The sequence below is a fragment of the Rhinopithecus roxellana genome, chromosome 12 (assembly GCF_007565055.1).
Source record: "Rhinopithecus roxellana isolate Shanxi Qingling chromosome 12, ASM756505v1, whole genome shotgun sequence".
NCBI classification, from domain to species: Eukaryota; Metazoa; Chordata; class Mammalia; order Primates; family Cercopithecidae; genus Rhinopithecus; species Rhinopithecus roxellana.
In genome coordinates, this window is record NC_044560.1 from 8,451,131 (window position 1) to 8,474,951 (window position 23,821).

The 23,821-nt window shown below is 49.4% G+C and overlaps 1 protein-coding gene across 6 annotated transcripts in view; it reads right to left on the minus strand.

The window, feature by feature from the left end:
- CAPZB (capping actin protein of muscle Z-line subunit beta) overlaps nucleotides 1-23,821 on the minus strand; it is a 147,915-nt gene that overhangs the window by 48,906 nt on the left and 75,188 nt on the right. The gene's annotated exons all lie outside the window — the stretch shown is intronic.

Sequence of the window (23,821 nt, forward strand, 5' to 3'; positions counted from 1 at the left end):
GGAGTCTCCAATACTTTCCAGGCCCCTAGCCAAGTGTTACCAGTTGGCTTGTAGAGTCAACTCTATCTGCTGCAAAGACAGCTTCACCCCGGCTCCCACAGCATGGAGCCCCAGTGGGCTCATCCCTGGCTGGCCGGCCAGGAGGCTGCCTCACCAAGAAGGATGACCCTGTGGTTGGGGGCTGGCAGGACTCAAACTCTGGGCCAATGCTGCGACTCTGACACAAGGCTCTGCAAGTAACCAGGCCACTGGCCTCCTCCTCCCAACTCAAACATCAATTTCTACCAAAATCTCCCAGACAGGGATGGCAGCACTTTCAGAAATGGATTCCTTCAGGCTTGAGTCACTTCCATGCTATATTTTCAATGTGCTGACTTATTTGTTTCATGGGCCTGGGTTTATGGGGGCCCCACCATATCATTTACCGGAAAGTGCCTGCCAACTGCACCAATAACCCTTCCCAATGGAAAAAGTTAAATTGTACGGCAAAGACAGCAGCAGAGCAGCTCAGCAGGTGGGATGACAGTGACAGTGGTTCCTATGTTCTTCCAGAAGACCCTTGCCACCATCCAAGAGATGGACAGGGACAGGGAGTCCCACCACCACAGAGACCACCCAGCCTCCATGGGCTCCTCCACTGCCCCTCCAGGGTGCCTTAGAACTCAGCTTGGAAAGCAACATCCAGCACAACTAAAGGACTGTAAACCTGCCTGGTGACTCACAGAAATTCTGGCCTTGGTGAGATGATCTGTTTCTTGTACAGGGGACAGCACCCAAAGAGACAGACATACACCACCAACCCCTGTGTACAATGTGCTGGGCTTACAGGTGTGAGCCCCCGGGCCTGGCCCGTACCTGTGCTTGTTTTCAGAATTCTTTCTCCATGTGTATCTGCCCTTTCCAAACAAACATAATAAAAATGGGTGTTACTTTCAAAGTTGGTTTTGGTGATAATATCATGCCCTTTACCATTTCCATGTGCCTGCCATGCACCACGCACTATGGTAGGCCCTTTATATAGAGCATATTGTTGACTTGAAAGCTCACACACATTCTGCAAAGTGGCTATGCAAAGCCCCATTTTACAGATTAGAGTTGAGGCCCGGAGTCATTAAGTTACCCAAGGGCCACACAAGAAGCAAGTAGTGAAGACAGAAAACAAAACCAGGGCCAGATGAGTCCAAACTCCCTTCTCCTCCCCTTCTAACTTTGGTTTAATGTCCAGCTAACGGGAAGGACAGTGCATGCCAAAGGCACCCTATGGTGGCAAAGAGCCCTCTCCTAGCCCCAGCCCTGCTCAGCTGTGGCCACAGAGCCCTTCACCTGGAAGTAAGTTCTGGTTGAGGAAGGAAGGTCTAACAGCTTCCACTCAAGGCCATCTGGGACCTGGAAGGAGCCTTGCTGTGCTGCCACAGCCAGTGAAGCCACCTCGCCTAACACATCACGCCTGTCCCTAATCTCCTCCATTTATAATACTGGGCTGTTGCCTTGGCTTATCTGTTGGGCCTCAACTTTTGCCTGGAACCCATTCTCTCTGGTTGGAGTCCTGACACCATTAGCCCAATTTTTCCTCAATTACAGTAGAGACTGAGCAAATAGGGTCTGAAGTTAGACTTTCTGACTCCACTGCGTACAAGCAGCTTTAGGGCCTGGGTAAGTCATTTTACTTCTCTACTAAGACTTGGTTTCCATACTTGTAAAATGGAGATAATAAAACCAACCCATCTGGGTGCCCATCCCCATGTGATTTTGAGGAGTCACATGAGATAATGCATCAGTGTTCAGAGCAGAGCTGGCACAGGGAAATGCACGTATGTTACTGACTGACACATTCAGTCTCTGACACATTCAGACTGACATATTCCTCTCCCTTCCTTTAGACAGTATCATCTGTCACCTGTTACTCTCAGCTAGCAACACTAGCCTGGATCACACCTGAATTCACTATGCTGCTTCAGGCACGGGGTACACACGTACCTGTGAGGATCCGGTGCTTCACTCCAGTTTCGCCTGCAGCCAGCTGCTTCCCTCCTCCCACCAGAAACACTGCTTGCAGCCAAGTCGCCCCAACATAGGAAAGCTCACAAGAAAATGGGGTTTGCCATCAAAAAGTGGGCAAAGGATATGAACAGACATTTCTCAAAAGAAGACATCCATACAGCCAACAGACACATGAAAAAATGCTCATCATCACTCGCCATCAGAGAAATGCAAATCAAAACCACAATGAGATACCATCTCACACCAGTTAGAATGGCAATCATTAAAAAGTCAGGAAACAACAGGTGTTGGAGAGGATGTGGAGAAATAGGAACACTTTTACACTGTTGGTGGGATTGTAAACTAGTTCAACCATTATGGAAAACAGTATGGCAATTCCTCAAGGATCTAGAACTAGATGTACCATATGACCCAGCCATCCCACTACTAGGTATATACCCAAAGGATTATAAATCATGCTGCTATAAAGACACATGCACACGTATGTTTATTGCGGCACTATTCACAATAGCAAAGACTTGGAATCAACCCAAATGTCCATCTGTGACAGACTGGATTAAGAAAATGTGGCACATATACACCATGGAATACCATGCAGCCATAAAAAAGGGTGAGTTTGCGTCCTTTGTAGGGACATGGATGCAGCTGGAAACCATCATTCTTAGCAAACTATCACAAGAACAGAAAACCAAACACCGCATTTCTCACTCATAGGTGGGAACTGAACAATGAGATCACTTGGACTCGGGAAGGGGAACATCACACACCGGGGCCTATCATGGGGAGGGGGGAGGGGAGAGGGATTGCATTGGGAGTTATACCTGATATAAATGATGAATTGATGGGTGCTGACGAGTTGATGGGTGCAGCACACCAACATGGCACAAGTATACCTATGTAACAAACCTGCACGTTATGCACATGTACCCTAGAACTTAATGTATAATAAAAAAAAAATTAAAAAGAAAAAAAAAGAAAATGGGGTTTGGTGTAAAAGAGGCTTGACTCTACTCTTATCCAAGAGATTCATCTATGAATCAACAGCATCTGAATAATTTCTTCCTAGCACTTAACACCAGGTGGAATATTTTTTCATTGATCAGTTGTCTGTATCCCTCACTAGAATGTAAGTTTTACCGGGGCAAGGACTTCAATCTTATTCACTGCGGGATTCTCAGTGCCTGTAGTTGTGCCTGACACACAGCAAATGCTTAATATATTTGGGAGGAAGGAAAGAAAGGAGGGAGGAAAGGAGGAGTTTTACAACATGGAGCCTTCCAAACTCCAATCAACTTTATTTTTAAATTAATAAATTGGCAGGTAATGGGAATCTTTAGCAAAAGCACTTGTCCAGAACTAAATTTGAATGGATGCTGATGACAAGCTTCACGTGTGGTTCCAACCCAGCACTCTCAGATACGAACCGTGGTGTGGTAGGAAAGCACTGAACAAAGAGAACCGGAGCTGTCATGAAAGCCCTGGCATTTTTATTAACATATGACCTCAAGGAGCCACAGCAATGGTGGAAAGAGTGAGAACTAAGAGACCTGGGTTCTAGCCTCGGCTCTGCTGTGAGCTGGCCACGGAACCTTAGGCAAAGACCCAGATGGTTCATTTGTCAAACACAGTAGATGAGCTGCACGGAGACAGACCACCCTTGAAGATCTGTGACAGGACTTCTGAAAGCCAGTATGCCAGGTACTAACCAGCCCCAGAAAAACATATATTTAAACTGGAACTCAAAAACTGGCACTGCTTGTCCTACAGCGAAAAGCATCTGGGACTTGATATGGCCAACTGACTTCACCCAAGCAGGCACCGTTTTTGCCTTTTGGAACAACTCGCAAGTTGGGCCATAGTTTTGGCCATATTTCCATCAGCCCTGTTTCTTTCGATGAAAGACAATCTGCTCTGGAATAGTAACATTTTCGTTGTCATGGGAAATGAGAAGTGTGGAATAATGCATGGTGTGCCCACAGACTTGGACCACAGCAGCCAGCCAAAGGTGCATGAGTCATGACCTGGCACCACCACTGATCCCATCTCATACCCGCGCCATCTCTCTGCCTCTGCCCGAACATCCTCAACCAACCACATGGTCCCATTCACTACTCCCTGAACATGCACGTGCATTCCTCTACTTAAACATCTTCCCCATTGAGGGCTGCTGGATAAAATAGAGGAAGGCTGGTTCAGTCTGAATTTTAGATACACAATAACATTTTAGTATGAATACTTCCTAAAGGTTACATGGGTCATGTGTGTTTTTTTTTTTCTCAATGAGATGGAGTCCAGCTCTGTCACCCAGGCTGGAGTGCAGTGGTGTGATCTCGGCTCACTACAACCTCTGCTTCCTGGGTTCAAGCGATCTTCTTCCCTCAGCCTCCCCAGTAGCTGGGACTACAGGTGCATGCCACCATGCTTGGCTAATTTTTGTATTTTTAGTAGAGACAGTTTCATCATGTTGGCCAGGCTGGTCTTGAACTCCTGACCTCACGTGATCTACCCATCTCAGGCTCCCAAGGTACTGGGATTACGGGCATGAGCCACTGCGCCTGGCCAGGTCATGTATTTTTTTTCTTTTTTCTTTTGAGACGGAGTCTTGCTCTATCGCCCAGACTGGAGTGCAGTGGCGCGACCTCGGCTCACCGCAAGCTCTGCCTCCCAGGTTCAGGCCATTCTCCTGCCTCAGCCTCCTGAGTAGCTATGATTACAGGCACGTGCCACCACACCCAGCTACTTTTTGTATTTTTAGTAGAGAGGGGGTTTCACCGTGTTAGCCAGGATGGTCTCGATCTCCTGACCTCATGATCCGCCCGCCTCGGCCTCCCAAAGTGCTAGGATTACAGGCGTGAGCCACCGCGCCTGGCCAGGTCATGTATTTTTATTTACTAAATCTGACAGCCAATCCCTCACTGCTCTCTTAAATCTTACTGATCCTTCAGGGCCTGGCCCAAACTCCAACTTCTTTATGAAGATGTCAAATTCTTCAGAATTCCTGCAGTAACACTACTATCGACTGAATCCTAAATGCTTTAGGGATGGCTGTTCTAATACTGTCAATGGCTTTCACCTTACTCCTTCCTCACCACTTAGCATTTTTCACTGTGAATTGACTCCACACCTACAGAGGCCAAGACAGGCCCTTCAGCCTCAGCGCAGCATCACGCCCACGGCAGCAGGGATCGGTCAATGCATGCTGATTCCATGTAAGTGGATATTAATCCTGTGGTCTGAGGTCATATTACAGAAACAGAATAAAGACAGTGTATCTCGGTAATCTAACCAGTCCCTATGCTCATCTGAACCCTGGCCCCCGCCCCCTACTCATGTCGAGTGCTTAGAGCAGTGGAAGAAATCACATTAAGTGTCACGGGCCATGGGTTTGTACAGCGATTTAAATGAAACGACAGGTCCAAACAAAGCCGAGAGTTCACTCTGGGGTGCGTGTGGCACTGGCTCTGTCGCCTCCAAAGCCAGGGAGGGCCTCTGAGGAGGAGGAGTGGTGCCGACATGTGGCAGCTGGATGGTTTCTGTCTAAACCACCCATCTGAACTGCCTAACAGCCTTGGAGGGGACGTTCAGATAACACCAAAGGTGTCAGACCAATCCAGGCTGTTGGGGGGATTTAAACATAATTCCCAGTGACTTGGAATAATAAACACTACACTGGTCAGGATGGTGCCTGCCGTCTTTCTGGTGGGGAGTTCGGGGCTCCACCACTTTCTCTGCTGCCACAGGAGTGTGCCCACCCCGGGGAGCAGGAGCCGCAAGTCCTTCACCACCGATACTTTCGCCGGGCTCAGTGGTACCCGGGGGCCACTGGAAAGACGGGTAGGGAGTGGGTAAAGTGAACTAGGGCAGGGAGAAGAAAAACGCCCAGAAGGTAGAAGGTAAGGGAGAGACCTTACCTGAGGCAGTGGCCTCAGGTAACACCTGAATAATAATCTGTAGAAGGACCAGGTAATCGTAACAGCCCTGTCCTGCGAGGTGGGCACTATGCTAGCAGCTCTCCCTGCCCTCCCCTATGATCCCGAAAACTGCTCTCCACGCAGACATGCGCTCCCATCCTTGTTTTAAAGAAAGGGAAAAGGGGCCTTAGAGAAACAACTTGACCAGAGCCACGCAGCTAGGGGCCAGTGTCCGAGGAAGGACATGCAGACCCAGCACAGTTAGGCTGAAAAAGAAACGAAAGACATTCTTGCTTTTGCCCAAACTGAACCTTTTTTTTTTTTTTTTTTTAAATCACCCAACCCAACAGCTGATCACACGAAGAGATACAAATCAGAAGTTTCCGGCCACAAGTGAGGTTCGTGTTTATGCCGCCATATGGTTCTACTTTGCCTCTTCCTCTTCTCCATTAGTTATTAATGTTGAAAAAAATTGTTCAACCAGAAAAGAAACTTGAGATGAACCTTTAAAAAAAGCACAAAAGCCAGACCAGCTCAGACCCACGGAGTCTAACCCACGGCGCCCTTGTCTTTAAGAAGTGCACCCTTGTACCTCAGTTTTTTAAAAAATGGCCAAATGAACACATTCCATCTTTTGATCTGCCTGTTGGCCGAGAGCCCACCACCAGCGAGATAGGAATCAAAAACAGACTCTGCGTACTCGGGTGCGCTCAGAGGAAATCGCCACGCCAGGATGCCGCAGCTGCTGACGTCCAGCAGAGGGCTCTGTGACAATTTGTTCCTTTTATTTTTGCAGAAGGCCCAAAACTTTCTTAAATAGATAAAAGTGGTTTCAAGAGGCATGCACACTAGTGTCAGAAGCAGAATATACAGCGTGGCATTCGGTAAAAACACCAACCTTGAAACCAAACGGCCTCAAATCCTGGGTCGGTTACTTGCTGGCTGAGCATAACCTTCCCAAGTCTCTGGAACTGGGGGTTACGACACCCATGTCAAGGAGAGATTCATGCTGTTCCATAAACCCCGAATGCCAGCTCCAGGCCCGTGTCAGGTGCAAGGGCTCAGCACGGGAAGAGATGGACATGGGCGGCCCTGCTCTGACAGCAAAGTCCAGCCACAGAGGCGTCCCCAAGAGGTAAGGGTAGGCTGGGTGTGGTGGCTCATGCCTGTGAACCCAGCACTTTGGGAGGCAGAGGAGGGTGGATCACCTGAGGTCAGGAGTTCAAGACCAACCTGGCCAACATAGTGAAACCCTGTTTCTACTAAAAATACAAAAATTAGCCGGGTGTGGTGGCGCATGCCTGTAATCTCAGCTACTTGGGAGGCTGAAGCAGAATCGCTTGAACCTGGGAGGCGTGGGTTGCAGCGAGCTGAGATTGTGCCACAGCACTTCAGTTTGGGTGACAGAGCAAGACTCTGTCTCAAAATACAAAGCAAAAGAAAACAAACAAAAAAAAAAAACAAAAAAAGTGAGCAAGTCACGCACCATAGAGTTGAGATAATGGTACATGCAGCACATCTGGTGGAGTAACACAGATGTTTCCGACTTAAGATTTGTTTGACTTTGCGATGGTATTCAGTAGAAGCTATAGTCTGAATTTTGATCTTTTCCTGGGCTAGCAATGCACGGTCCAATCCTCCCTCATGACGCAGGGAGACAGCATCTCCCGCAGCTCCCCACCAGTCCCGTGATCACAAAGGTGAGTGATGACACTCTACAGCCACTGTGCGCCAGGTGCTCTCACCAAACTGTAGGCATGTTCTGAGCACGTTTAGGGTCAGCCAGCCGAAGCCATGATGCTTGGCAGGTTAGGGGGATTAAAAGCATTTTCTACTTCCAATGGGTTTTCCAGCATGTAACCCCTTCAAAGGTGCAGCAGCATCTGTACCCGCTTATATGAGGCACACGACTCAAGGCGGGGATTGTGGTTGGTTACCTAGGGTTTAATGCAACTGAGGCTGGCCAAGAGGGCCAACATTAGGAAACCATTTTTGACCAACAAATGATTTATTCTACTTAAAAATGAGTCTTCCACATGCCATTAACAACAAAGAGTTTTTTCAGGAAACGCTAAGTCCCCTCCATCTCTTTCTTTTCTCAGACAGGTGCCCTGACCATCCAGAGATAAATAATAAACAAAAGGAGGCCTCCTGGGCTCGCTTTCAGCCGTTCATACTCCAGACTCCAAAGCTTTGCCCTCTGGAAGCTCGCAGCCTGGAAGGGGCCACAACAGTTTCCTAAAGAAAGGGTCAGGAAGGGGCAGAACAAAGAAGACAAATGGAAAGGAGAAATGAAAATCACTATATTTGGGTCAACCACAGTCACACACAAGGCTCCTGTTGTCCACATGTAACCTTAAGCTTCCCTGAAGGGGATGAACCAGGCCCTTGGAGCCTAATTAAATTAACTGTTTCCTGGCCAGGCGCACAACCCATCACCCGTGTGCAGAGAAGCCAGGGTCTCTCTAAGCTGCCTGGCTGCTTTTAATTAAGGACTCATCCCTGAGAGATGAAGCACAATATATACAACCACCTTTGAGTCCCCAGAATGGAAGTCATCTTGGACTCAATGCTGAGAACTGCCTGCAGTCCCCCAGCCGGCAGGAGAAGCTGCCGCCTACAGCCAGGCGATGGCCTCGGGCTAAGGAGCACAGGGAGGCTCCCCCGCACCCCTGCCCTCCACCCAACGTCCTGCACGTCTATCCAGACCACCTTCCTTCCCGGCACTCCACCTAAGTCATCCTTCAGGGTCTCATTTGGCCACGCCCGCCTCTTCTACTGCAACCTCCCAAAGCTGCGTCAGCAGAGGCCCTATGCTCCTGCATCCTGTGCAAGATGCCGTGTTGAGCCTCACAGGTTTGTGATGTGCATGTCTCTCCCCAGGGCAGGGATGAGCTGTCTGGACTGCCTTGTGCCTGGCTGGATGCTGGCAGGACTTCTGAAGTGTTGGTGGGATGGTGGAAAATGAGGGCCGCTCAGGTCAGGTTCTGATCTTTTGAAGCCCAAGCCTGCCTTGGTGGGAAGCAAGTTCTCAGCACTTCAGCGCCTCCCTTAGAGGAGGGACTACGGGGTCTTTGGTGGGTAGGAGAGAGATCGACCCTTGACGTGGATGGCATTTCATCCTCATGACTGCCAGCCCTGAGTTGGACGAAAGTGCGCACCCACGGGGTATGGGCTGCCGCCTGCTGTAGCACTGATGCTGCCCCACGTACCCTACACAGCCTCCTCCTAAAGCCAGACCTACAGCCTTCCCAGCATGAAGGCAAGCACAGGGTAGCTGCTGTTGTCTTCCGGGATGGTCCTCAGTCCTTGGTCTGGCTTTCTTAGTCCACATTTTTATTAGGATTATTGGCCCGATGCAGTGGCTCCTGCCTGCAATCCCAGCACTTTGGGAGGCCGAGGCAGGTGGATCACTTGAGGCCAGGAGTTCCAAGAGCAGCCTGACCAACATGGTGAAACACCCATCTCTACTAAAAATACAACCCCCCGCCCCCAAAAAAATTAGCCAGGCATTATGGCGAGCACCTGTAATTCCAGCTACTCAGGAGGCTAAGGGAGGAGAATCGCTTGAACCTGGGAGGCGGAGGGTACAGTGAGCCGAGATGGCGCCACTGCACTCCAACCTGGGCAACAGAGAGACAGACTCCATCTCAAAAAATAAAAAAAAGTGATTATCACATTGGTTTGTATTCTTCTGTCACCTGAAATCTTTTTGGGAAAAGACCAGGTAAAAATACACAAACATAACTCATATACAAGATGATTTTTCTCCAAAGACACTGTAATTTCACAGAGGGATTCCATCCTCTGGTTTAAGTGAAAAGATACATAGTGAAACCAATTTTTTGTTCTCGTCAACATTTTAATGAAACAACATTATTCAAGGGCCTGCTGTAGGTCATAATACCCAAGAACCTAAGGACGACGTTAAGTGAGGACTCACTGAACTATCAAAGTTATGAAAGGAATAACAGCAAAGATGTTTAAGTCTTACCATGTAAGAGACATGTAACACACATCCTCATTTTATCATCACAGCAACCCTGTAGGAGGCAGAGGTGTTATCCCACATTACTGTTTACAGGTGAAAAAAAGAGGCACAGGCAGGTTAAGCAATTTGGCTACAGTCACACAGCAGGTAATTCAATGAAAGCCATGCAATCCCACCCTAAGGTCATGGGGACTCTAGAATGATGCCTGGTGAGAAACCTAGCAGGCAAAATACTTCAGCTGCAAGTCACCAGCTGGATGGTGGCAGAGAGAAGTACTTGGCAAGATGGGGTTTTCACACAATGAGGTCAATGCAAATGGAGCCTCTCATACGAACCTCCTAGGGTACAGCATCAAGGCCTAATTGCAGGGAGGGTAACGGGAAATCCATCCATTTCGTCATCACTGGATAAAGGGTTAGGCCTGGCCTCAGGCTTTAAAAACCGCTTGTGTGCCAAATGTCCACGTCTAAACTTAGAGTTTAGGGTGAAAACTATGAATGGGCTACCATGGGAGTTAACAAAATAAGAACGCAGGGGGGAAACCTGAGGGCGTGCCACCCAAATGCGGGAGGAGCCAGATGGGGCAGCGCAGGAAGGGCTGCTCTTTGCCACTGATCTGGGGGGTTCATGATCGCCCAGGAGGACAGACCAATGGCATCGGGGTCTGTGGTTGACAGTCATCTGCACGTCGACACTGATGGGGATGCCAGGGAAATCTCACATACTCCGTTTGGAAGAAATGAGATACCCGAGGCAGAACGTGACAGTAAGGAGTCACATGGCCAGGCCACCACGGGCAATGGTAGCGCAGGGGATACTTTGGAATCTGAAAGCCCATGAAACACCCTTGAGTCCAAGAGGATCTGCTACAAGATAAGGAACTCCGTGACCTCCAGGGCCCATACATGGAAGTAAGCCATAGTCATCCTGCCACACCTGCTCAGTCCCCCAACGAGCCAGGGGAGGTGCTGAGTCCTGTACTCCTCACCCCATGGGTCCTGATAGCCCCCTGGGAGGCGAATGACCTTTGAAGCCACAGCAGAGGCTGACCAGCTCAGAGCACGGAGCCACTGAGTCAGAGGGCGGAGGTCTGGCTCCCTCCAACAGATTCTCCAAAAACCCTCACGACCACAAGCTTCTAAACCTCAGCGACTTACCAAGATTCCAGTAATACTTCTGCTTCTCTTCAAGTGGGAGTGTTTGTGCCATGTTTGTGTGTCTGAGTCGGGGGGCGGGTGCTGAGGTAGACTCAACAAGTCGGGTGGCTTCCCCGTTCTCAACACAAAAGTCACCCAGGCTGTCTGGCCACAATGTTTCACACTGGATTCCTTCCACTGGATGGATGTCTCATCAGGTTTTGCTGTAATTTCACTGAGTCACCCACAGAAACGACCAAGCAGGGGAGACTGGAGGGGACATCTCCAGGGGGCCATATCTGAGCTGAGTTACAGGAGTGAGGCGGGGTGTGGCAGTCAGGGCAGGTCGCAAAACAGCCCAAGGATGAAGGTGTAGAAGGAGGGTCTGTCGGTCAAAGGCGGGCAGCAGTGGGATGCCAAATGCTGATGGCTGCACAACTTTTTTTTTTTTTGTCATCACCCAGACTGGAGCGCAATGGAGTGATCTCAGCTCACTGCAGCCTCCACCTACTCCCAGGTTCAAGCAATTCTCCTGCCTCAGCCTCCTGAGTAGCTGGGACTATAGGCGCTCGCCACCATGCCTGGCTAATTTTTTTCTTTTTTAGTAAAGACAGGGGTTTCACTACGTTGGTCAGGCTGGTCTTGAACTCCTGGCCTCAAGTGATCCGCCTGCCTCGCCCTCCCAAAGTGCTGGGATTACAGGCATGAGCCACTACACCCAGCCAGCCGCACAACTCTTGAGTGCATTAAAAACCATTGGACCGTACATTTTTAAAGTGTAAATGTTATGTTATATGAATCATATCTCCAGAAAGCTGTTGTTTAAGAAGAAAAGGTGGGCCGGGCGAGGTGGCTCAAGCTTGTAATCCCAGCACTTTGGGAGGCCGAGATGGGTGGATCACGAGGTCAGGAGATCGAGACCATCCTGGCTAACACGGTGAAACCCCATGTCTACTAAAAAAAATACAAAAAAAAACTAGCCGGGCAAGGTGGCGGGTGCCTGTAGTCCCAACTACTCAGGAGGCTGAGGCAGGAGAATGGTGTAAAACCTGGGAGGCAGAGCTTGCAGTGAGCTGCGATCCGGCCACTGAATTCCAGCCTGGGCGACAGAGCAAGACTCCGTCTCAAAAAAAAAAAAAGAAGAAGAAGAAGAAGAAGAAAAGGTGAATCAAGTGAGGATATTTTAGGCAGAGAGAACCACATGGATCCAAGACATCAGAGGTAGACTTCCAGGGAACCAACAGTTTCAGAATACGAGTACGTCATGTGACCCAGGGTTAGGCTGGTAAAAAGTGATCCTGGGCGTCAGGAACCATGGACAGTATTGTCTTTCTCCTCACTCTCAGTTGTAGTTGTTTGACTCTTCACTCTTACCACCCAGAGCTTCTCCTACATCAAAATAAACCAAGGGAAAGCAGGGGCTCGCCACTGGCCTGGAAGTCAGAGCTGGTTCTGCCATGAAACGGCGCTACATGGGGCACGGGCCGCGGCTCCCTGGTCTCTGTAATGGATGATTCTTGGAGACTGGAGCGCCTTGAGGGCTGTGAGTACAGAGGGAGGAGCTCAGGGTGACAAGCGTGGGAGAGGAAGTCTGGGCCCATCACCTTCTACCTGGTTTATTCAAGTTCTAAGATTTTGCTTGAAAAAAGGGTTGTACCAATTTTCAAAATGTTTGAAAACCATTAGATGAGATAATCAGTAAGGTTCATTTTAGTGTCAACATCTTCAAAGTTTCATAGTTCAAGACTTGAGAGTTAATCAAAAGTTTGTGTCATCCTTCCTCAAACAAACCTTTACTGAGCAAGGTACTCTGAGGCTCCAACCAACTGTGGCCTGCCCAGCTCTTCTGCTCACAGCCTTAGGACACAGGCGCAAGCAGCTAAGTGAATTATTCACAAGGGGAAGAAGGAAAAGGCTTGCACCCCATAAGCTTCTCCCCTGAATGCCATGTTCAAATTTAAAACTCTTAGGGAATTTCTATATTTGTACACAGAATCCAAATTCCCTCCTCTTTTCTCTTCCAGGAGAGATTCCGAGTCCACCCCTTGCCTGCCTCTCAGACCCCAACACCATCCTGCTTACTAAAGGGAGCCCAGTTTTCCTTGCTACCCATGGCACAGATCTTCATCAATTTCAGTGTGCCTTTCATGGATCTGGCACATGGTCACTGGCAGTTACAGGGGGTGGTGATGGAGAGAAGAAACCCCAGGCTCCAACTACAAAACCCTGCGGGACACACAGGCTCCTCTGGGCTTCCCGGCCCACATTCCTGGCCTATTTCAAACATCAGGGAAACAGACTGAGCGTGCCATGCCCTCCTCAAGTATTTTTAACCTGTTTCCAAAACCAGACATGTTCTAAGGGGGGCGACCCAGGAATTCCTCATCCAGGGCCAGTGCCTGCCAACCGCGAGATGTTGGCTTTCTAACAGCTCTGGGGAGGGAGTGTTGTCTGCCTTTTCTGGCAGATGGGGAAGTGGGATCTCTCTCCAATTCACTTTTACATCTCACGTTGCTCATCAACCAGAGGGCAGGATCTAACTGAAAGAGATGGTCTTCAGACCCTCCTCAATGGAAGCTCTCCAAACACTGTTCTCTGGCTTCCAACAACAACAGGAGCCCATAAGGTTCCCCAAATGAAGGAGTTGGATAGATCTTGTAGAAAAAAAATCCTATGAGGCCAAGGCCAAGGAAGGGGCCTATATGCACTTCACTTGAATTATGCCTCCCAGCTCTAGGTGACAAGAACCATCTTTTTCACTGCTGGAGAGCTCAGCTTCCTACCACCTTGCCCTGATCCTGACCTGGTTCAGATTCCTCGCTTACGTACTTCTCTCACCTTGTAGCACTGCTGCATGTTAAACAGGAGGGAAAAGTTCTTTTGTTTATTTTCCTTAGAATGGAACCAAAATGATACTCCAGTAACTCCATCTAAAAGCTCAAGTGGCAGCTAACAGCACGGACACCAGGGGCATCCCTTGCCAGCTTCCAATGCCATGGTGAGAAACACATATCATGGTTTTTAAAAAGACCAGAGAGCATTTTCACAAGCAATTCCTAAGAGACTTAAATTTCCTACACATAGGCAGAATAAAAACCAAAAAGGGGGGAAAAAAAAAAACTTCCCCCAAACAAAAGTGAGGGCTTTGGAGGAGACTTGCTGAGTGGGCAAACATTTTGGAAAGATGGAATTTAAAACACAAACACAAAAGGGCAGAGATTTGCAGCAGAAGAGCTATGCACACAGCCGGGAGGCCTTTAATTACGGAAAGCTTTGCAAAGTCCACGGAGCATCAGCAAATCTCCCCCTTGGTCTCCGGAATGGAAAGAATGTGGAAATCAATGGGTGATCAAGGAGTTTGAATTTTGCCTGACACTCTTGCTGGGAATGAAGTATGCGGTCCTGTCTTTTGCCACCTTTTCAGCAGCCTCAGGTGAGCCTTTTAAAAAGGTGAAGAGGAAGGAACACCGAGCCTGGGAGAAGCCAGGCTGGATCCTCTCCTTCCTAGAGTGCTTCCTGCAGATGGCACATAGGAAAGCTCTTCTGGTATTTTAAGGCATTAATAGAATTCAGGGGAGGACTAAACAACCCCCTTAGAGCTACGTGCTCTATTGTTTGCATTTTTACAAGTCCAGGCATTTTTACAGGTATTTCCAATGAGACTGAAATGGCCTGCACAGAGGCAGACGACCTACAATAACATAAGAAAGTGAGGTTAGCCCCCTGCTCCACCCAGAGGGGACATCTGCCTATTTGGCTTCCAGGTGGTAGGAGCAGTCATTTTCCCCAAACAGCTGATACCCTTTCAATTCTTTGCTTTCTGTATCATGAAGTACACTGGAGTTTGGAGCACAAACGCTTTAAACCAGTAATTTAACTCTACTTTTGAGGATACCCTGGATACCCTATGTCCCCAGCAGTTACAAGAAGGGCTGCCAAATCTTAACTCATAAGGGTGACAGGATCAGGAACAAAGGCCCGAACTCTCCACCATTCTCCTCTGCCAAAATCTACGAGTTCAGGAAAATGGCAAGCCAGGAGTTTACTTTAGGTTCCCTCAAGAGCAGCAGCTGTTCCCAGGGCTGTAAAGGAGTCAATAGGAACTGAGAGACCTGAATGGTCTGATTCAGAAAGTCCCAGCTCCCTGTGAGGTCAATAAAGAACTTTGTCTCAACAGAGGCAACAAGGCCACTGACTCCCAGGAAAAGACTGATGTGGGCTTTTCTAGAGGCAGGTAGGCTCTTGGATCAACAGGCTTACAAGGGCACATTTCTCAGTTATGATCTTAAAATTGCAGGGAACCTGCTGATCTCTGTCCCTTACCCATCTAGAAAGTCTGAGTGGGAGCTAACAGCTGATCCTCAGCAAAACCAGAGTGTGCGCCCATCACCTGCTTTTTGGTAAGGGACTCATGTGACCTGAATCAAAACTCAAAGCTCACCAGACACCAATTCACAGGCTCTATCTAATAGGGCAGAAACCCACCCGCTCCTGCTCAGTCCCTGCCCAGCTAGTTCCTTCTCACCACCCACCAGCTGTGTCTCAGGATCTGCCCACTCTAAGCTTTCCCTGGGACTCGTCTGCCAAGGGTGAGCCATGGTGTCCTCCGTGGTGCTCCACAGTGCCCATGTTCCTCATATCAGAAGCCTTGCATTCTGGCCAGGAGCAGTGGCTCACCTCTGTAACCCCAGCACTGTGGGAGGCCGAGGTGGGCAGATCACTTGAGCTCAGGAGTTCGAGACCAGCCTGGCCAACACAGTGAAACCCCATCTCTACTACAAATACAAAAAATTAGCCGGGTGTGGTGGCAGGCACCTGTAATCCCAGCTACTTGGGAGGCTGAGGCAGGAGAATCGCTTGAACCCGGGAGGCAGAGGTTGCAGTGAGCCAAGACTGCGCCACCACACTCCAGCATGGGCAACAAGAGCGAAACTCCATCTTCAAAATAAAAAAGAAGCCTTGCGTTCTATCCATCCTATCTGTCTCCCACCATGGCTATGAGCTCTTTAAAGACACAACTATTCTCTTGTCACTCTGACCCCGGTGCTTCAGCTTAGGCAGGGCCTTGCATTCATAGGGGCTCAAGTAGGCGTGCACTCACTGAACGTCCACTTCAGGCTTGACAGTGGGGATACAAAGGTGAACAAAAGACAAGATCCCTGCCCTCCCAGAGCCAAAAGCTCCTAGGATCGAGCAACTCTCAAGAGACAGGAGAAGCAAGGGGCATGCCTGGGGGCAGGGTGGGGGAGTGAGGGAAGTTGAGGCCCCAGCAGAGGTGTGAAGATGAGCAGTTAGTGGGAGCAGAGTTGGTGTGGACATGTGTCCCAGTCAAGGAAACAGCATGTACAAAGATGCAACAAGACAGGGCACAGGCCCGGGAGTGTGCAAGACAAGGAAGCAGGAGAAGGGACAGGGCCAGATCAAGAGCTCTTCCACCCAGATGTGTTCTCCGGGCTTGATCCCGACGATGTGAAGTCATAAAGGGACATTATCCGAAGTGCATTTTGGCAAGACTACTCCGTATGCCGAGCAGGCTGGAGCAGGCGGGGACGATAAGCAGGAAGGCCTGTCTACAGGCTATTATGATACTCCAGTAATGCAGGGAGGAGCAGTAGCAATAAACATTCATTGAACTGCTCTAAAATGAGGATTGGGACATACCTTCACACAACAGGCTGGATAAGGTGGATAGCACTCTATAAAAAAGTGACCGCTCTTGGGCAGGAACTACATCTCCACTGGCCTCCAGCAGCCTGAGTTGCACCCAGTGCCCCTCCTGCCTGCCTCCCTCCTGGACTCCAGCTGCAGTTCCTCTCTGTCACATGCCCTGCTTAACGCCTGCACTGTCAAGACCCAAGAGGTGAAGTACAAGAGGTAACAGCAGTAGGCCGGGCATGGTGGCATCACTTGAGGTTGGGAGTTTGAGACTAGCCTGGCCAACACGGTAAAATCATCTCTACTAAATATACACAAATTAGCTGGCTGTAGTGGTACGCATCTGTAGTTCCAGCTACTCGGGAGGTGAAAGCAGGAAAATCGCCTGAATTGGGGAGGCTGAGGTTGCAGTGAGCCGAGATCGCATGACTGTATTCCAGCCTGGGAGACAGAGTGAGACGCCATCTAAAAAATATATATATATATATGGCTGGGCGCAGTGGCTCATGCCTGTAATCCCAGCACTTTGGGAGGCCAAGGCAGGCAGATCACTTGAGGTCAGGGGTTTTGAGACCAGCCTGGCCAAAATGGTAAAACCCCATCTCCACTAAACATATAAAAATTAGCCAGGCACAGTGGTACAGGTCAGTAGTTCCAGCTACTCCAGATGCTGAGGCTGGAGAATCACTTGATCTCGGGAGGCAGAGGCTGCAGTGAGCCGAGATCACGTGACTGCACTCCAGCCTGGGTGACAGAGCGAAACTACGTCTCAAAAAAAAAAAAAAAAAAAAAAAAAAAAGAGGTAATGGGAGTAATGCTCGCTTGTCATTGCGAGATCTGAGCTCACCTCACAGTCCCTCTCCCACCTGGAAGAAGGCACAACCTTTCAGAGCCTGATCAAGCAGCATCCACCCACCTATCTGGCCAGAGAAACGCAGGCTGCTTTTGACAAGGGGCATGCACTCTTCTCCTTAAAAGGACAGCTCAGTGATCACGGGAAAGAAATGGATTCCAGCCACTCCTGTCACCACCTTCATGAGATAATGAACCGAAAACTCCGCTATCCCCAAATTCTGAGGGGAGTCCACATTAGACATTCTGGGCTGTGTGATCTGAGACCGAGAGATGAGAGGGGACAGGGATGCCTCATGGAGCTGAGCTGTGACTCAGGAGACCTCAGCCCCTGGCACTCAAGGGCTGGTGGTCCCGGCAGGTGGCAGTATATGGACAGTCTTTTTTTTTTTTTCCCCGAGATGGAGTCTTGCTCAGTTGCCCAGACAGAGTGAGACTCCATCTCAAAAAAAATAAATAAATAAATATATATATATATATATATATATATAATATGGCTGGGCGTGGTGGCTCATGCCTGTAATCCCAGCACTTTGGGAGGCCAAGGCAGGTAGATCACTTGAGGTCAGGAGTTTTGAGACCAGCCTGGCCAAAATGGTAAAACCCCATCTCCACTAAAAATATAAAAATTAGCCAGGCACAGTGGTACAGGCCAGCAGTTCCAGCTACTACTAGAAGGTGAAGATTCCACCACCTTCCTTGGATGATTTGCACCAAGCATTTTTCCCACACGACTTCCTTTAATAATCACAATTGCCCTCTTTGAGAATGAGGCAAATCCAGAATTCTCTCCATTACAAAGATGAGGAAACTGAGGCCTGGAGTCTAGGTAGCTTACTCAGGGTCATCTAGACATTCAGGGTGCATGCACCCAGTCCCAGCTGACTCATGACTCCGTGACTTTAAAGACTCTGTCCAGGCCGGTCGCAGTGGCTCACGCCTGTAATCCTAGCACTTTGGGAGGCCGAGGCGGGCGGATCACGAAGTCAGGAGATCAAGACCATCCTGGCTAACACGGTGAAACCCCGCCATCTATGCTAAAAATACAAAAAAAGTTAGCCAGGTGTGATGGCGGGCGCCTGTAGTCCCAGCTACTCGGGAGGCTGACGCAGGAGAATGGCATGAACCCGGGAGGCGGAGCTTGCAGTGAACCGAGATCACGCCACTGCACTCCAGCCTGGGCAACTGAGCAACACTCCGTCTAAGAAAAAAAACAGGCCGGGCGCGGTGGCTCAAGCCTGTAATCCCAGCACTTTGGGAGGCCGAGACGGGCGGATCACGAGGTCAGGAGATCGAGACCATCCTGGCTAATACGGTGAAACCCCGTCTCTACTAAAAAATACAAAAAACTAGCCGGGCGACGAGGCGGGCGCCTGTAGTCCCAGCTACTCGGGAGGCTGAGACAGGAGAATGGCGTGAACCTGGGAAGCGGAGCTTGCAGTGAGCTGAGAGCCGGCCACTGCACTCCAGCCTGGGCGGCAGAGCAAGACTCCGTCTCAAAAAAAAAAAAAAAAAAAGAAAAAAAAACAAAAAACAAAAACCAAGACTCTGTCCATATACTGCCATCTGCCGGGGCAACCAGCCCTTGAGTGCCAGGGGCTGAGGTCTCCTGAGTCACAGCTCAGCTCCATGAGGCATCCCTGTCCCCTCTCATCTCTCGGTCTCAGATCACACAGCCTAGAATGTCTAATGTGGACTCCCCTCAGAATTTGGGGATAGCGGGGTTTTTGGTTCATTATCTCATATTTATCAGGCATCAACACGTGGCCAAAGACTGTGTTAGGGTATGGGGGTAGAGGTAAGCATCATGGTATCCCGCAGGTGCTCAGAAACCAGAGGGCCCTCCAGTGCTAAGACTACAGTTACAGCACACAGCAGTGCTTTCAGTGCGTTAGATACAACCTGGAGATTTGGCTGTCCCTACAGGCAGCGTTTGGGACTAGGAAGGTCAATGAGACAAGAAAACAATGTGGGTGAAGAAGTATTAAGCCTCTTTAAAACACCTGATGTACATATCGCCTCTACTCCCAACTGATGTTCAACACATGGTTAGAAAGAGGCAAAAAAAATTAAAAAAAAAAAAAATCCCCTTGTATGAAGGATAATCCTTTTAGCCTGGGGCAAATCTCCTAAAGAGTTTTGTTCTGAACTAGGAGTGTTGTTTTAGCTTCCAGTCAATAGTAATTAAGAGTCCCAATATATTCCAGAAAGAGGGAGAGGGAGATTAACTATCATTAAATCTCTTCTGCATTTGGCTCCGAATCTCTTTTTGGAGGGGCCGGCTGTCAGATGCTCCCTCCAAAGCGTCCATCTGACAGCACTCCCGCCGCCACCATCTGGAACATCAATTCCAGTGCTCGCCTGAAGGTTTCAATTACATAAAAGGCAATGGGCCCACTAGGACCTGAGAGTCTGGAGTCTCACAAGCGCTGATCACACCCCCTCTCCTGCACACAAAGCCTCTAGAATTTGGTCGGCAGTCCTTTGCAAAGGGACTGTGGTGGGGGCATGGGACTGGCCAGCCCCTTGGCAAGGCCTCTCTCAGGCAGGGTCTGTGCGTGCTATGACTGACAGGGTCTCTAATGAACCTTAATTGTGAGCTCGACAGGCCCAGGAAGGCAGCCACAGATGTGGCAAAGGGCAACCGCAAACCGTCTGATTAGTGAGTAAGACGTGTCCGGCCCAATGAGGGCCAATGACCCAAAAAAGGAGGAGGGTGGGACTATTCCTTCCCCATGCATCCCTTCTAAAGCTCTGAAGTGCCTTTATGTAAGCAGTGCAAAGCCTCTGGGTGCACTGGAACCTCCCCGTCCGCCGACGCCCACAGCACTGCTGCCTGGCAGCTGGCAGCTGGGATGTCGGGGTCTTGTGCTTGTTACCATAGATGCTTCCATCTCCATCAGCAGTGCACCTACAACCACAGGAGTCCAGAACAGGTTGCCCTTTCAACGTGGGAAGGGGAAAGCTACCCACTATGGAGACTGAATAACTTCTTGCTGGTGCTAAGAATTGTGAAGATAGCTGTACTCAGAGTCGGTCGTCCTCTGGTGACCTGCAGCGACAAGAAAGCTACTCCTGGAGCAGCTTTGGGCACAAACAGCGTGATGAAGACAGGCTTTGTAGTCAGGAGTAGATCCCAGCTCTGTTTCTTACTGATTAGCTGTGAGGCTTGGACCAACTCATGAAACCTCACTTGGTTTCCTCATCTGTAAAATGGGCACAAAAGATCAACCTTGTGGTGTGCAGTTTAAATAAGCAAAGTGTCTGGAACAGTACCTGGCACAGAATAGTTATCTCTTAAAACCCAGGAGAACAGCAGAGTATTTTACACAAGTTTGACATGACCTCAGAACTCCTTGCAGTCAGCTACTACAAGCCAGGTAGTATGCTAGAAGCTTGACACCCACCATCTCTAATTCTTGACGTTAGTGTTGTTATGCCCATCTCACAGATGAGGAAACTGAGGCTCAGTGGTCACACAGCTAAGACGTGATAAAGATGAGAGCTGAACTGGATGGTGCCTTTCGATTTCGAGGCACTCCACCATCAACTTCAGTGCTCCTAACCAGGCATTTCAGGCATCCAATCTCAGACTAACAGCCTAGAAAACACCTAACCAAGAATTTTGTAGAACCTGAATTCCCAAGTACACCAAAACAGGCTTCTCTGGCCTGGCATATAAAGGAGTGGTGGGGGCACTAAATGGCCAACCTGTTTCCAAGGAAGTCTGCAAAACAAATGAGGACTCCACTTCCAGCCTTGATCTGCTTCTTGGCTAGTGGCACCTCACAAGTATTTTCTGCATCAGGGTCATGAACAGATGCAGCAGGTGAGCTGCTAAAACAGCTTCCCCACCAGAGAGCAGTCCCAGGAGAGGCCCAGAGAGGAAAGACGCTACAGAACAGAGGCCCATCACTGGGAGGTTGTATAGGACCCTCACACATAGACTGGGAGGCTCTCAAGCTGGGGAGAAGGATGCCTGGGGGGAGACTGGAGATACTGGAGATGTGGGTTCAAGAAGGGGACAAGAGATTCAGAGGAAAGAGGAGCAAGAGGTGAGCAGTGCTGATAAGGAAGAGGGTAAATGGCAAGGAAGCGGGAAACCGACAGAAAGGATCCTGAGGACCCGGATTTCACAGGTGACCTGGCACCTCCGGAAGGCTGAGGAGTGAGGGGTCTAATGACCTGGGAGGCTGCAAGGCTGGCTTGCCCTTGGACACTGAGATCAACCTAAGACTCCTTCCTACCGCCTCAGACCATCCAGCCATGCTCTTTTCTAGCTTTCTCTCCCAGGGCTTCTGAAGACTTTCCCAAAGATAACCGGAGGCAGCTCCTCATTCAGGCAGCAGAAGCAGGAAGAAAAGCGCCTAGCAAGCAATCAGGAAGAGGAGGGGAAGAGACCTCACCAGGGCAGACTGTGCAGCTGGTGTCAGATGACCCTTATCTCTGCAGAATGGAAACCAGTCAGCCACAGCCTGGACGCTCAGCTTCTGACCTCCATGACTCGCCTTTGGGTGGGGGGCCGTGGAGTTTCCAGCTTCCTGTTCGGGGAGCCTCACCTTGACAAGTTCTCATGACTATCTACAAGGCCTCGACGGAGGGCCTCTTAATCTCCTTCCTCAGTTAAATAAGCCGAGTCCTTGCAAATGTGCACTGGGTTATAAAATGCCCCACTGGTACCAGGGCTGGGACTGGGTTCACCTGTGAAAACGCAGCCCAGAACCTGCCCAGGGCTTCAGAGCACAGCCTCTAGGCTGACAGAACCCAGGAGTGAGCCAACCAGCCCTAGGAAGCCAATGAAGGCGGTAAAGGCATCAGCTGGCATCAATTAAGTGCCTGTCTTCCACTCACATCTGCAGTTTACACGCACCCCGAATCCTCACAACCGTCTCACGAATTCAGCTTTCGGAAACTATGAGAGGTGAAGTCTCCTGCTCAAGGTCTCAAAGATGGAAGGTGACCAGGCCAGGATTCAAGCCCCAGTGAGCCTTCTCTTCTGGCCCTAGTGAGCCACTCAGGGACAAAGACTGTGGGCTGGAGCATCTGCTGGAGGCCCCTGCCTGTTGTGTTCTCTCCACCTATTTACCAGATGGGGCAGGTCATAGACCTGAGAGAAACTGAGGCCTCTTCTGCCAGCAAAAGGGGAGCCTGAAAGTGGTGACATCAACAGAAGAGTATCCATGGTGATGTTCTTTTAGTTCTAGGCAACAGACCCCGGCTCTGAGAGATGGAGAGGCCATCAGGCCTGCACTTTGCAGAGTGGGGGCCCGAGACCTGGGAGATCTGCAATTCCCAAAGCAAGTTAGTGGCAGACTCCAAGCTACAGCCCAGGTCTCCTGACTTCCGGTAAGATTTGCCAAGGCACCTTCTTAATGGACACAGTGCTTTCTTTTCATCTACCTTTGTCCCTCCTATTAAAGCAGGAGGAAGTTTCCTGAAGCAATTCTCTATTTGCAAAAATAAATAAATAATTCCAAAAAAGCTATGTTTCCTTCTATCCCATTTTACCAAACAGTTATGAAAATAAGAGGTTTGGCTAACATCACACTTAGGGACATTGTCAAAAAAGGGTGTAGAATCCAGGCCAGTTAGTGTGTAGGTTATGACCCTTCCCAGGAAACCAATGTTTCCCAAAGTGCATTCCTTGAAAGTGAGTTATGAAAAACAGGTTCAGTTCTTTTTTTATTAACTGCGGGACTTCTCAGAGCCTTTAATATGCCAACATGGGTGATGATGCTCCTAATAGACAAGGGAGTCTGATTATCCAGACTCTGGATTTCTGGATTTCTCCCAGTCAATCGCTGCCCTTTATCCCTCAAGGGACTCAATGCCAAGGTGAGGGGATCCACTTTACTAGAAAGTCACGAAATGTGCAGGTCACAGTCCAACAAGAAACGAATCCACCCACCAAGCAGAACGAACAGTCGTCCATGAAGGAGCCTTTTCCAGCCATCCCATCCCGGTTTATTTTGCACCTCTGACTACCAGTGAGGACCAAAAGTTTCACATATTAGGCATTTGCGTTTCTTCCTCTGTGAACCGCCTATGTAGCCAGCTCTTTGTTCTAACAAAGTATTCCCACTTTTCTTATTGATGGAGGCAATGCCATGTGGTGGCTAACAGCCCTGGAGTCAGGTTGTCTGGGTTCAAAGCTTAGCTCCACCATCATATTTGATGACCCTGGATAAACTGCTGGAGGCCCTGCTTCTTCATCTTTCCAATGGGGACAACTGTAATAGCTTCAGCAGGTGTTCTCAGATTTAAAGATAGAAGT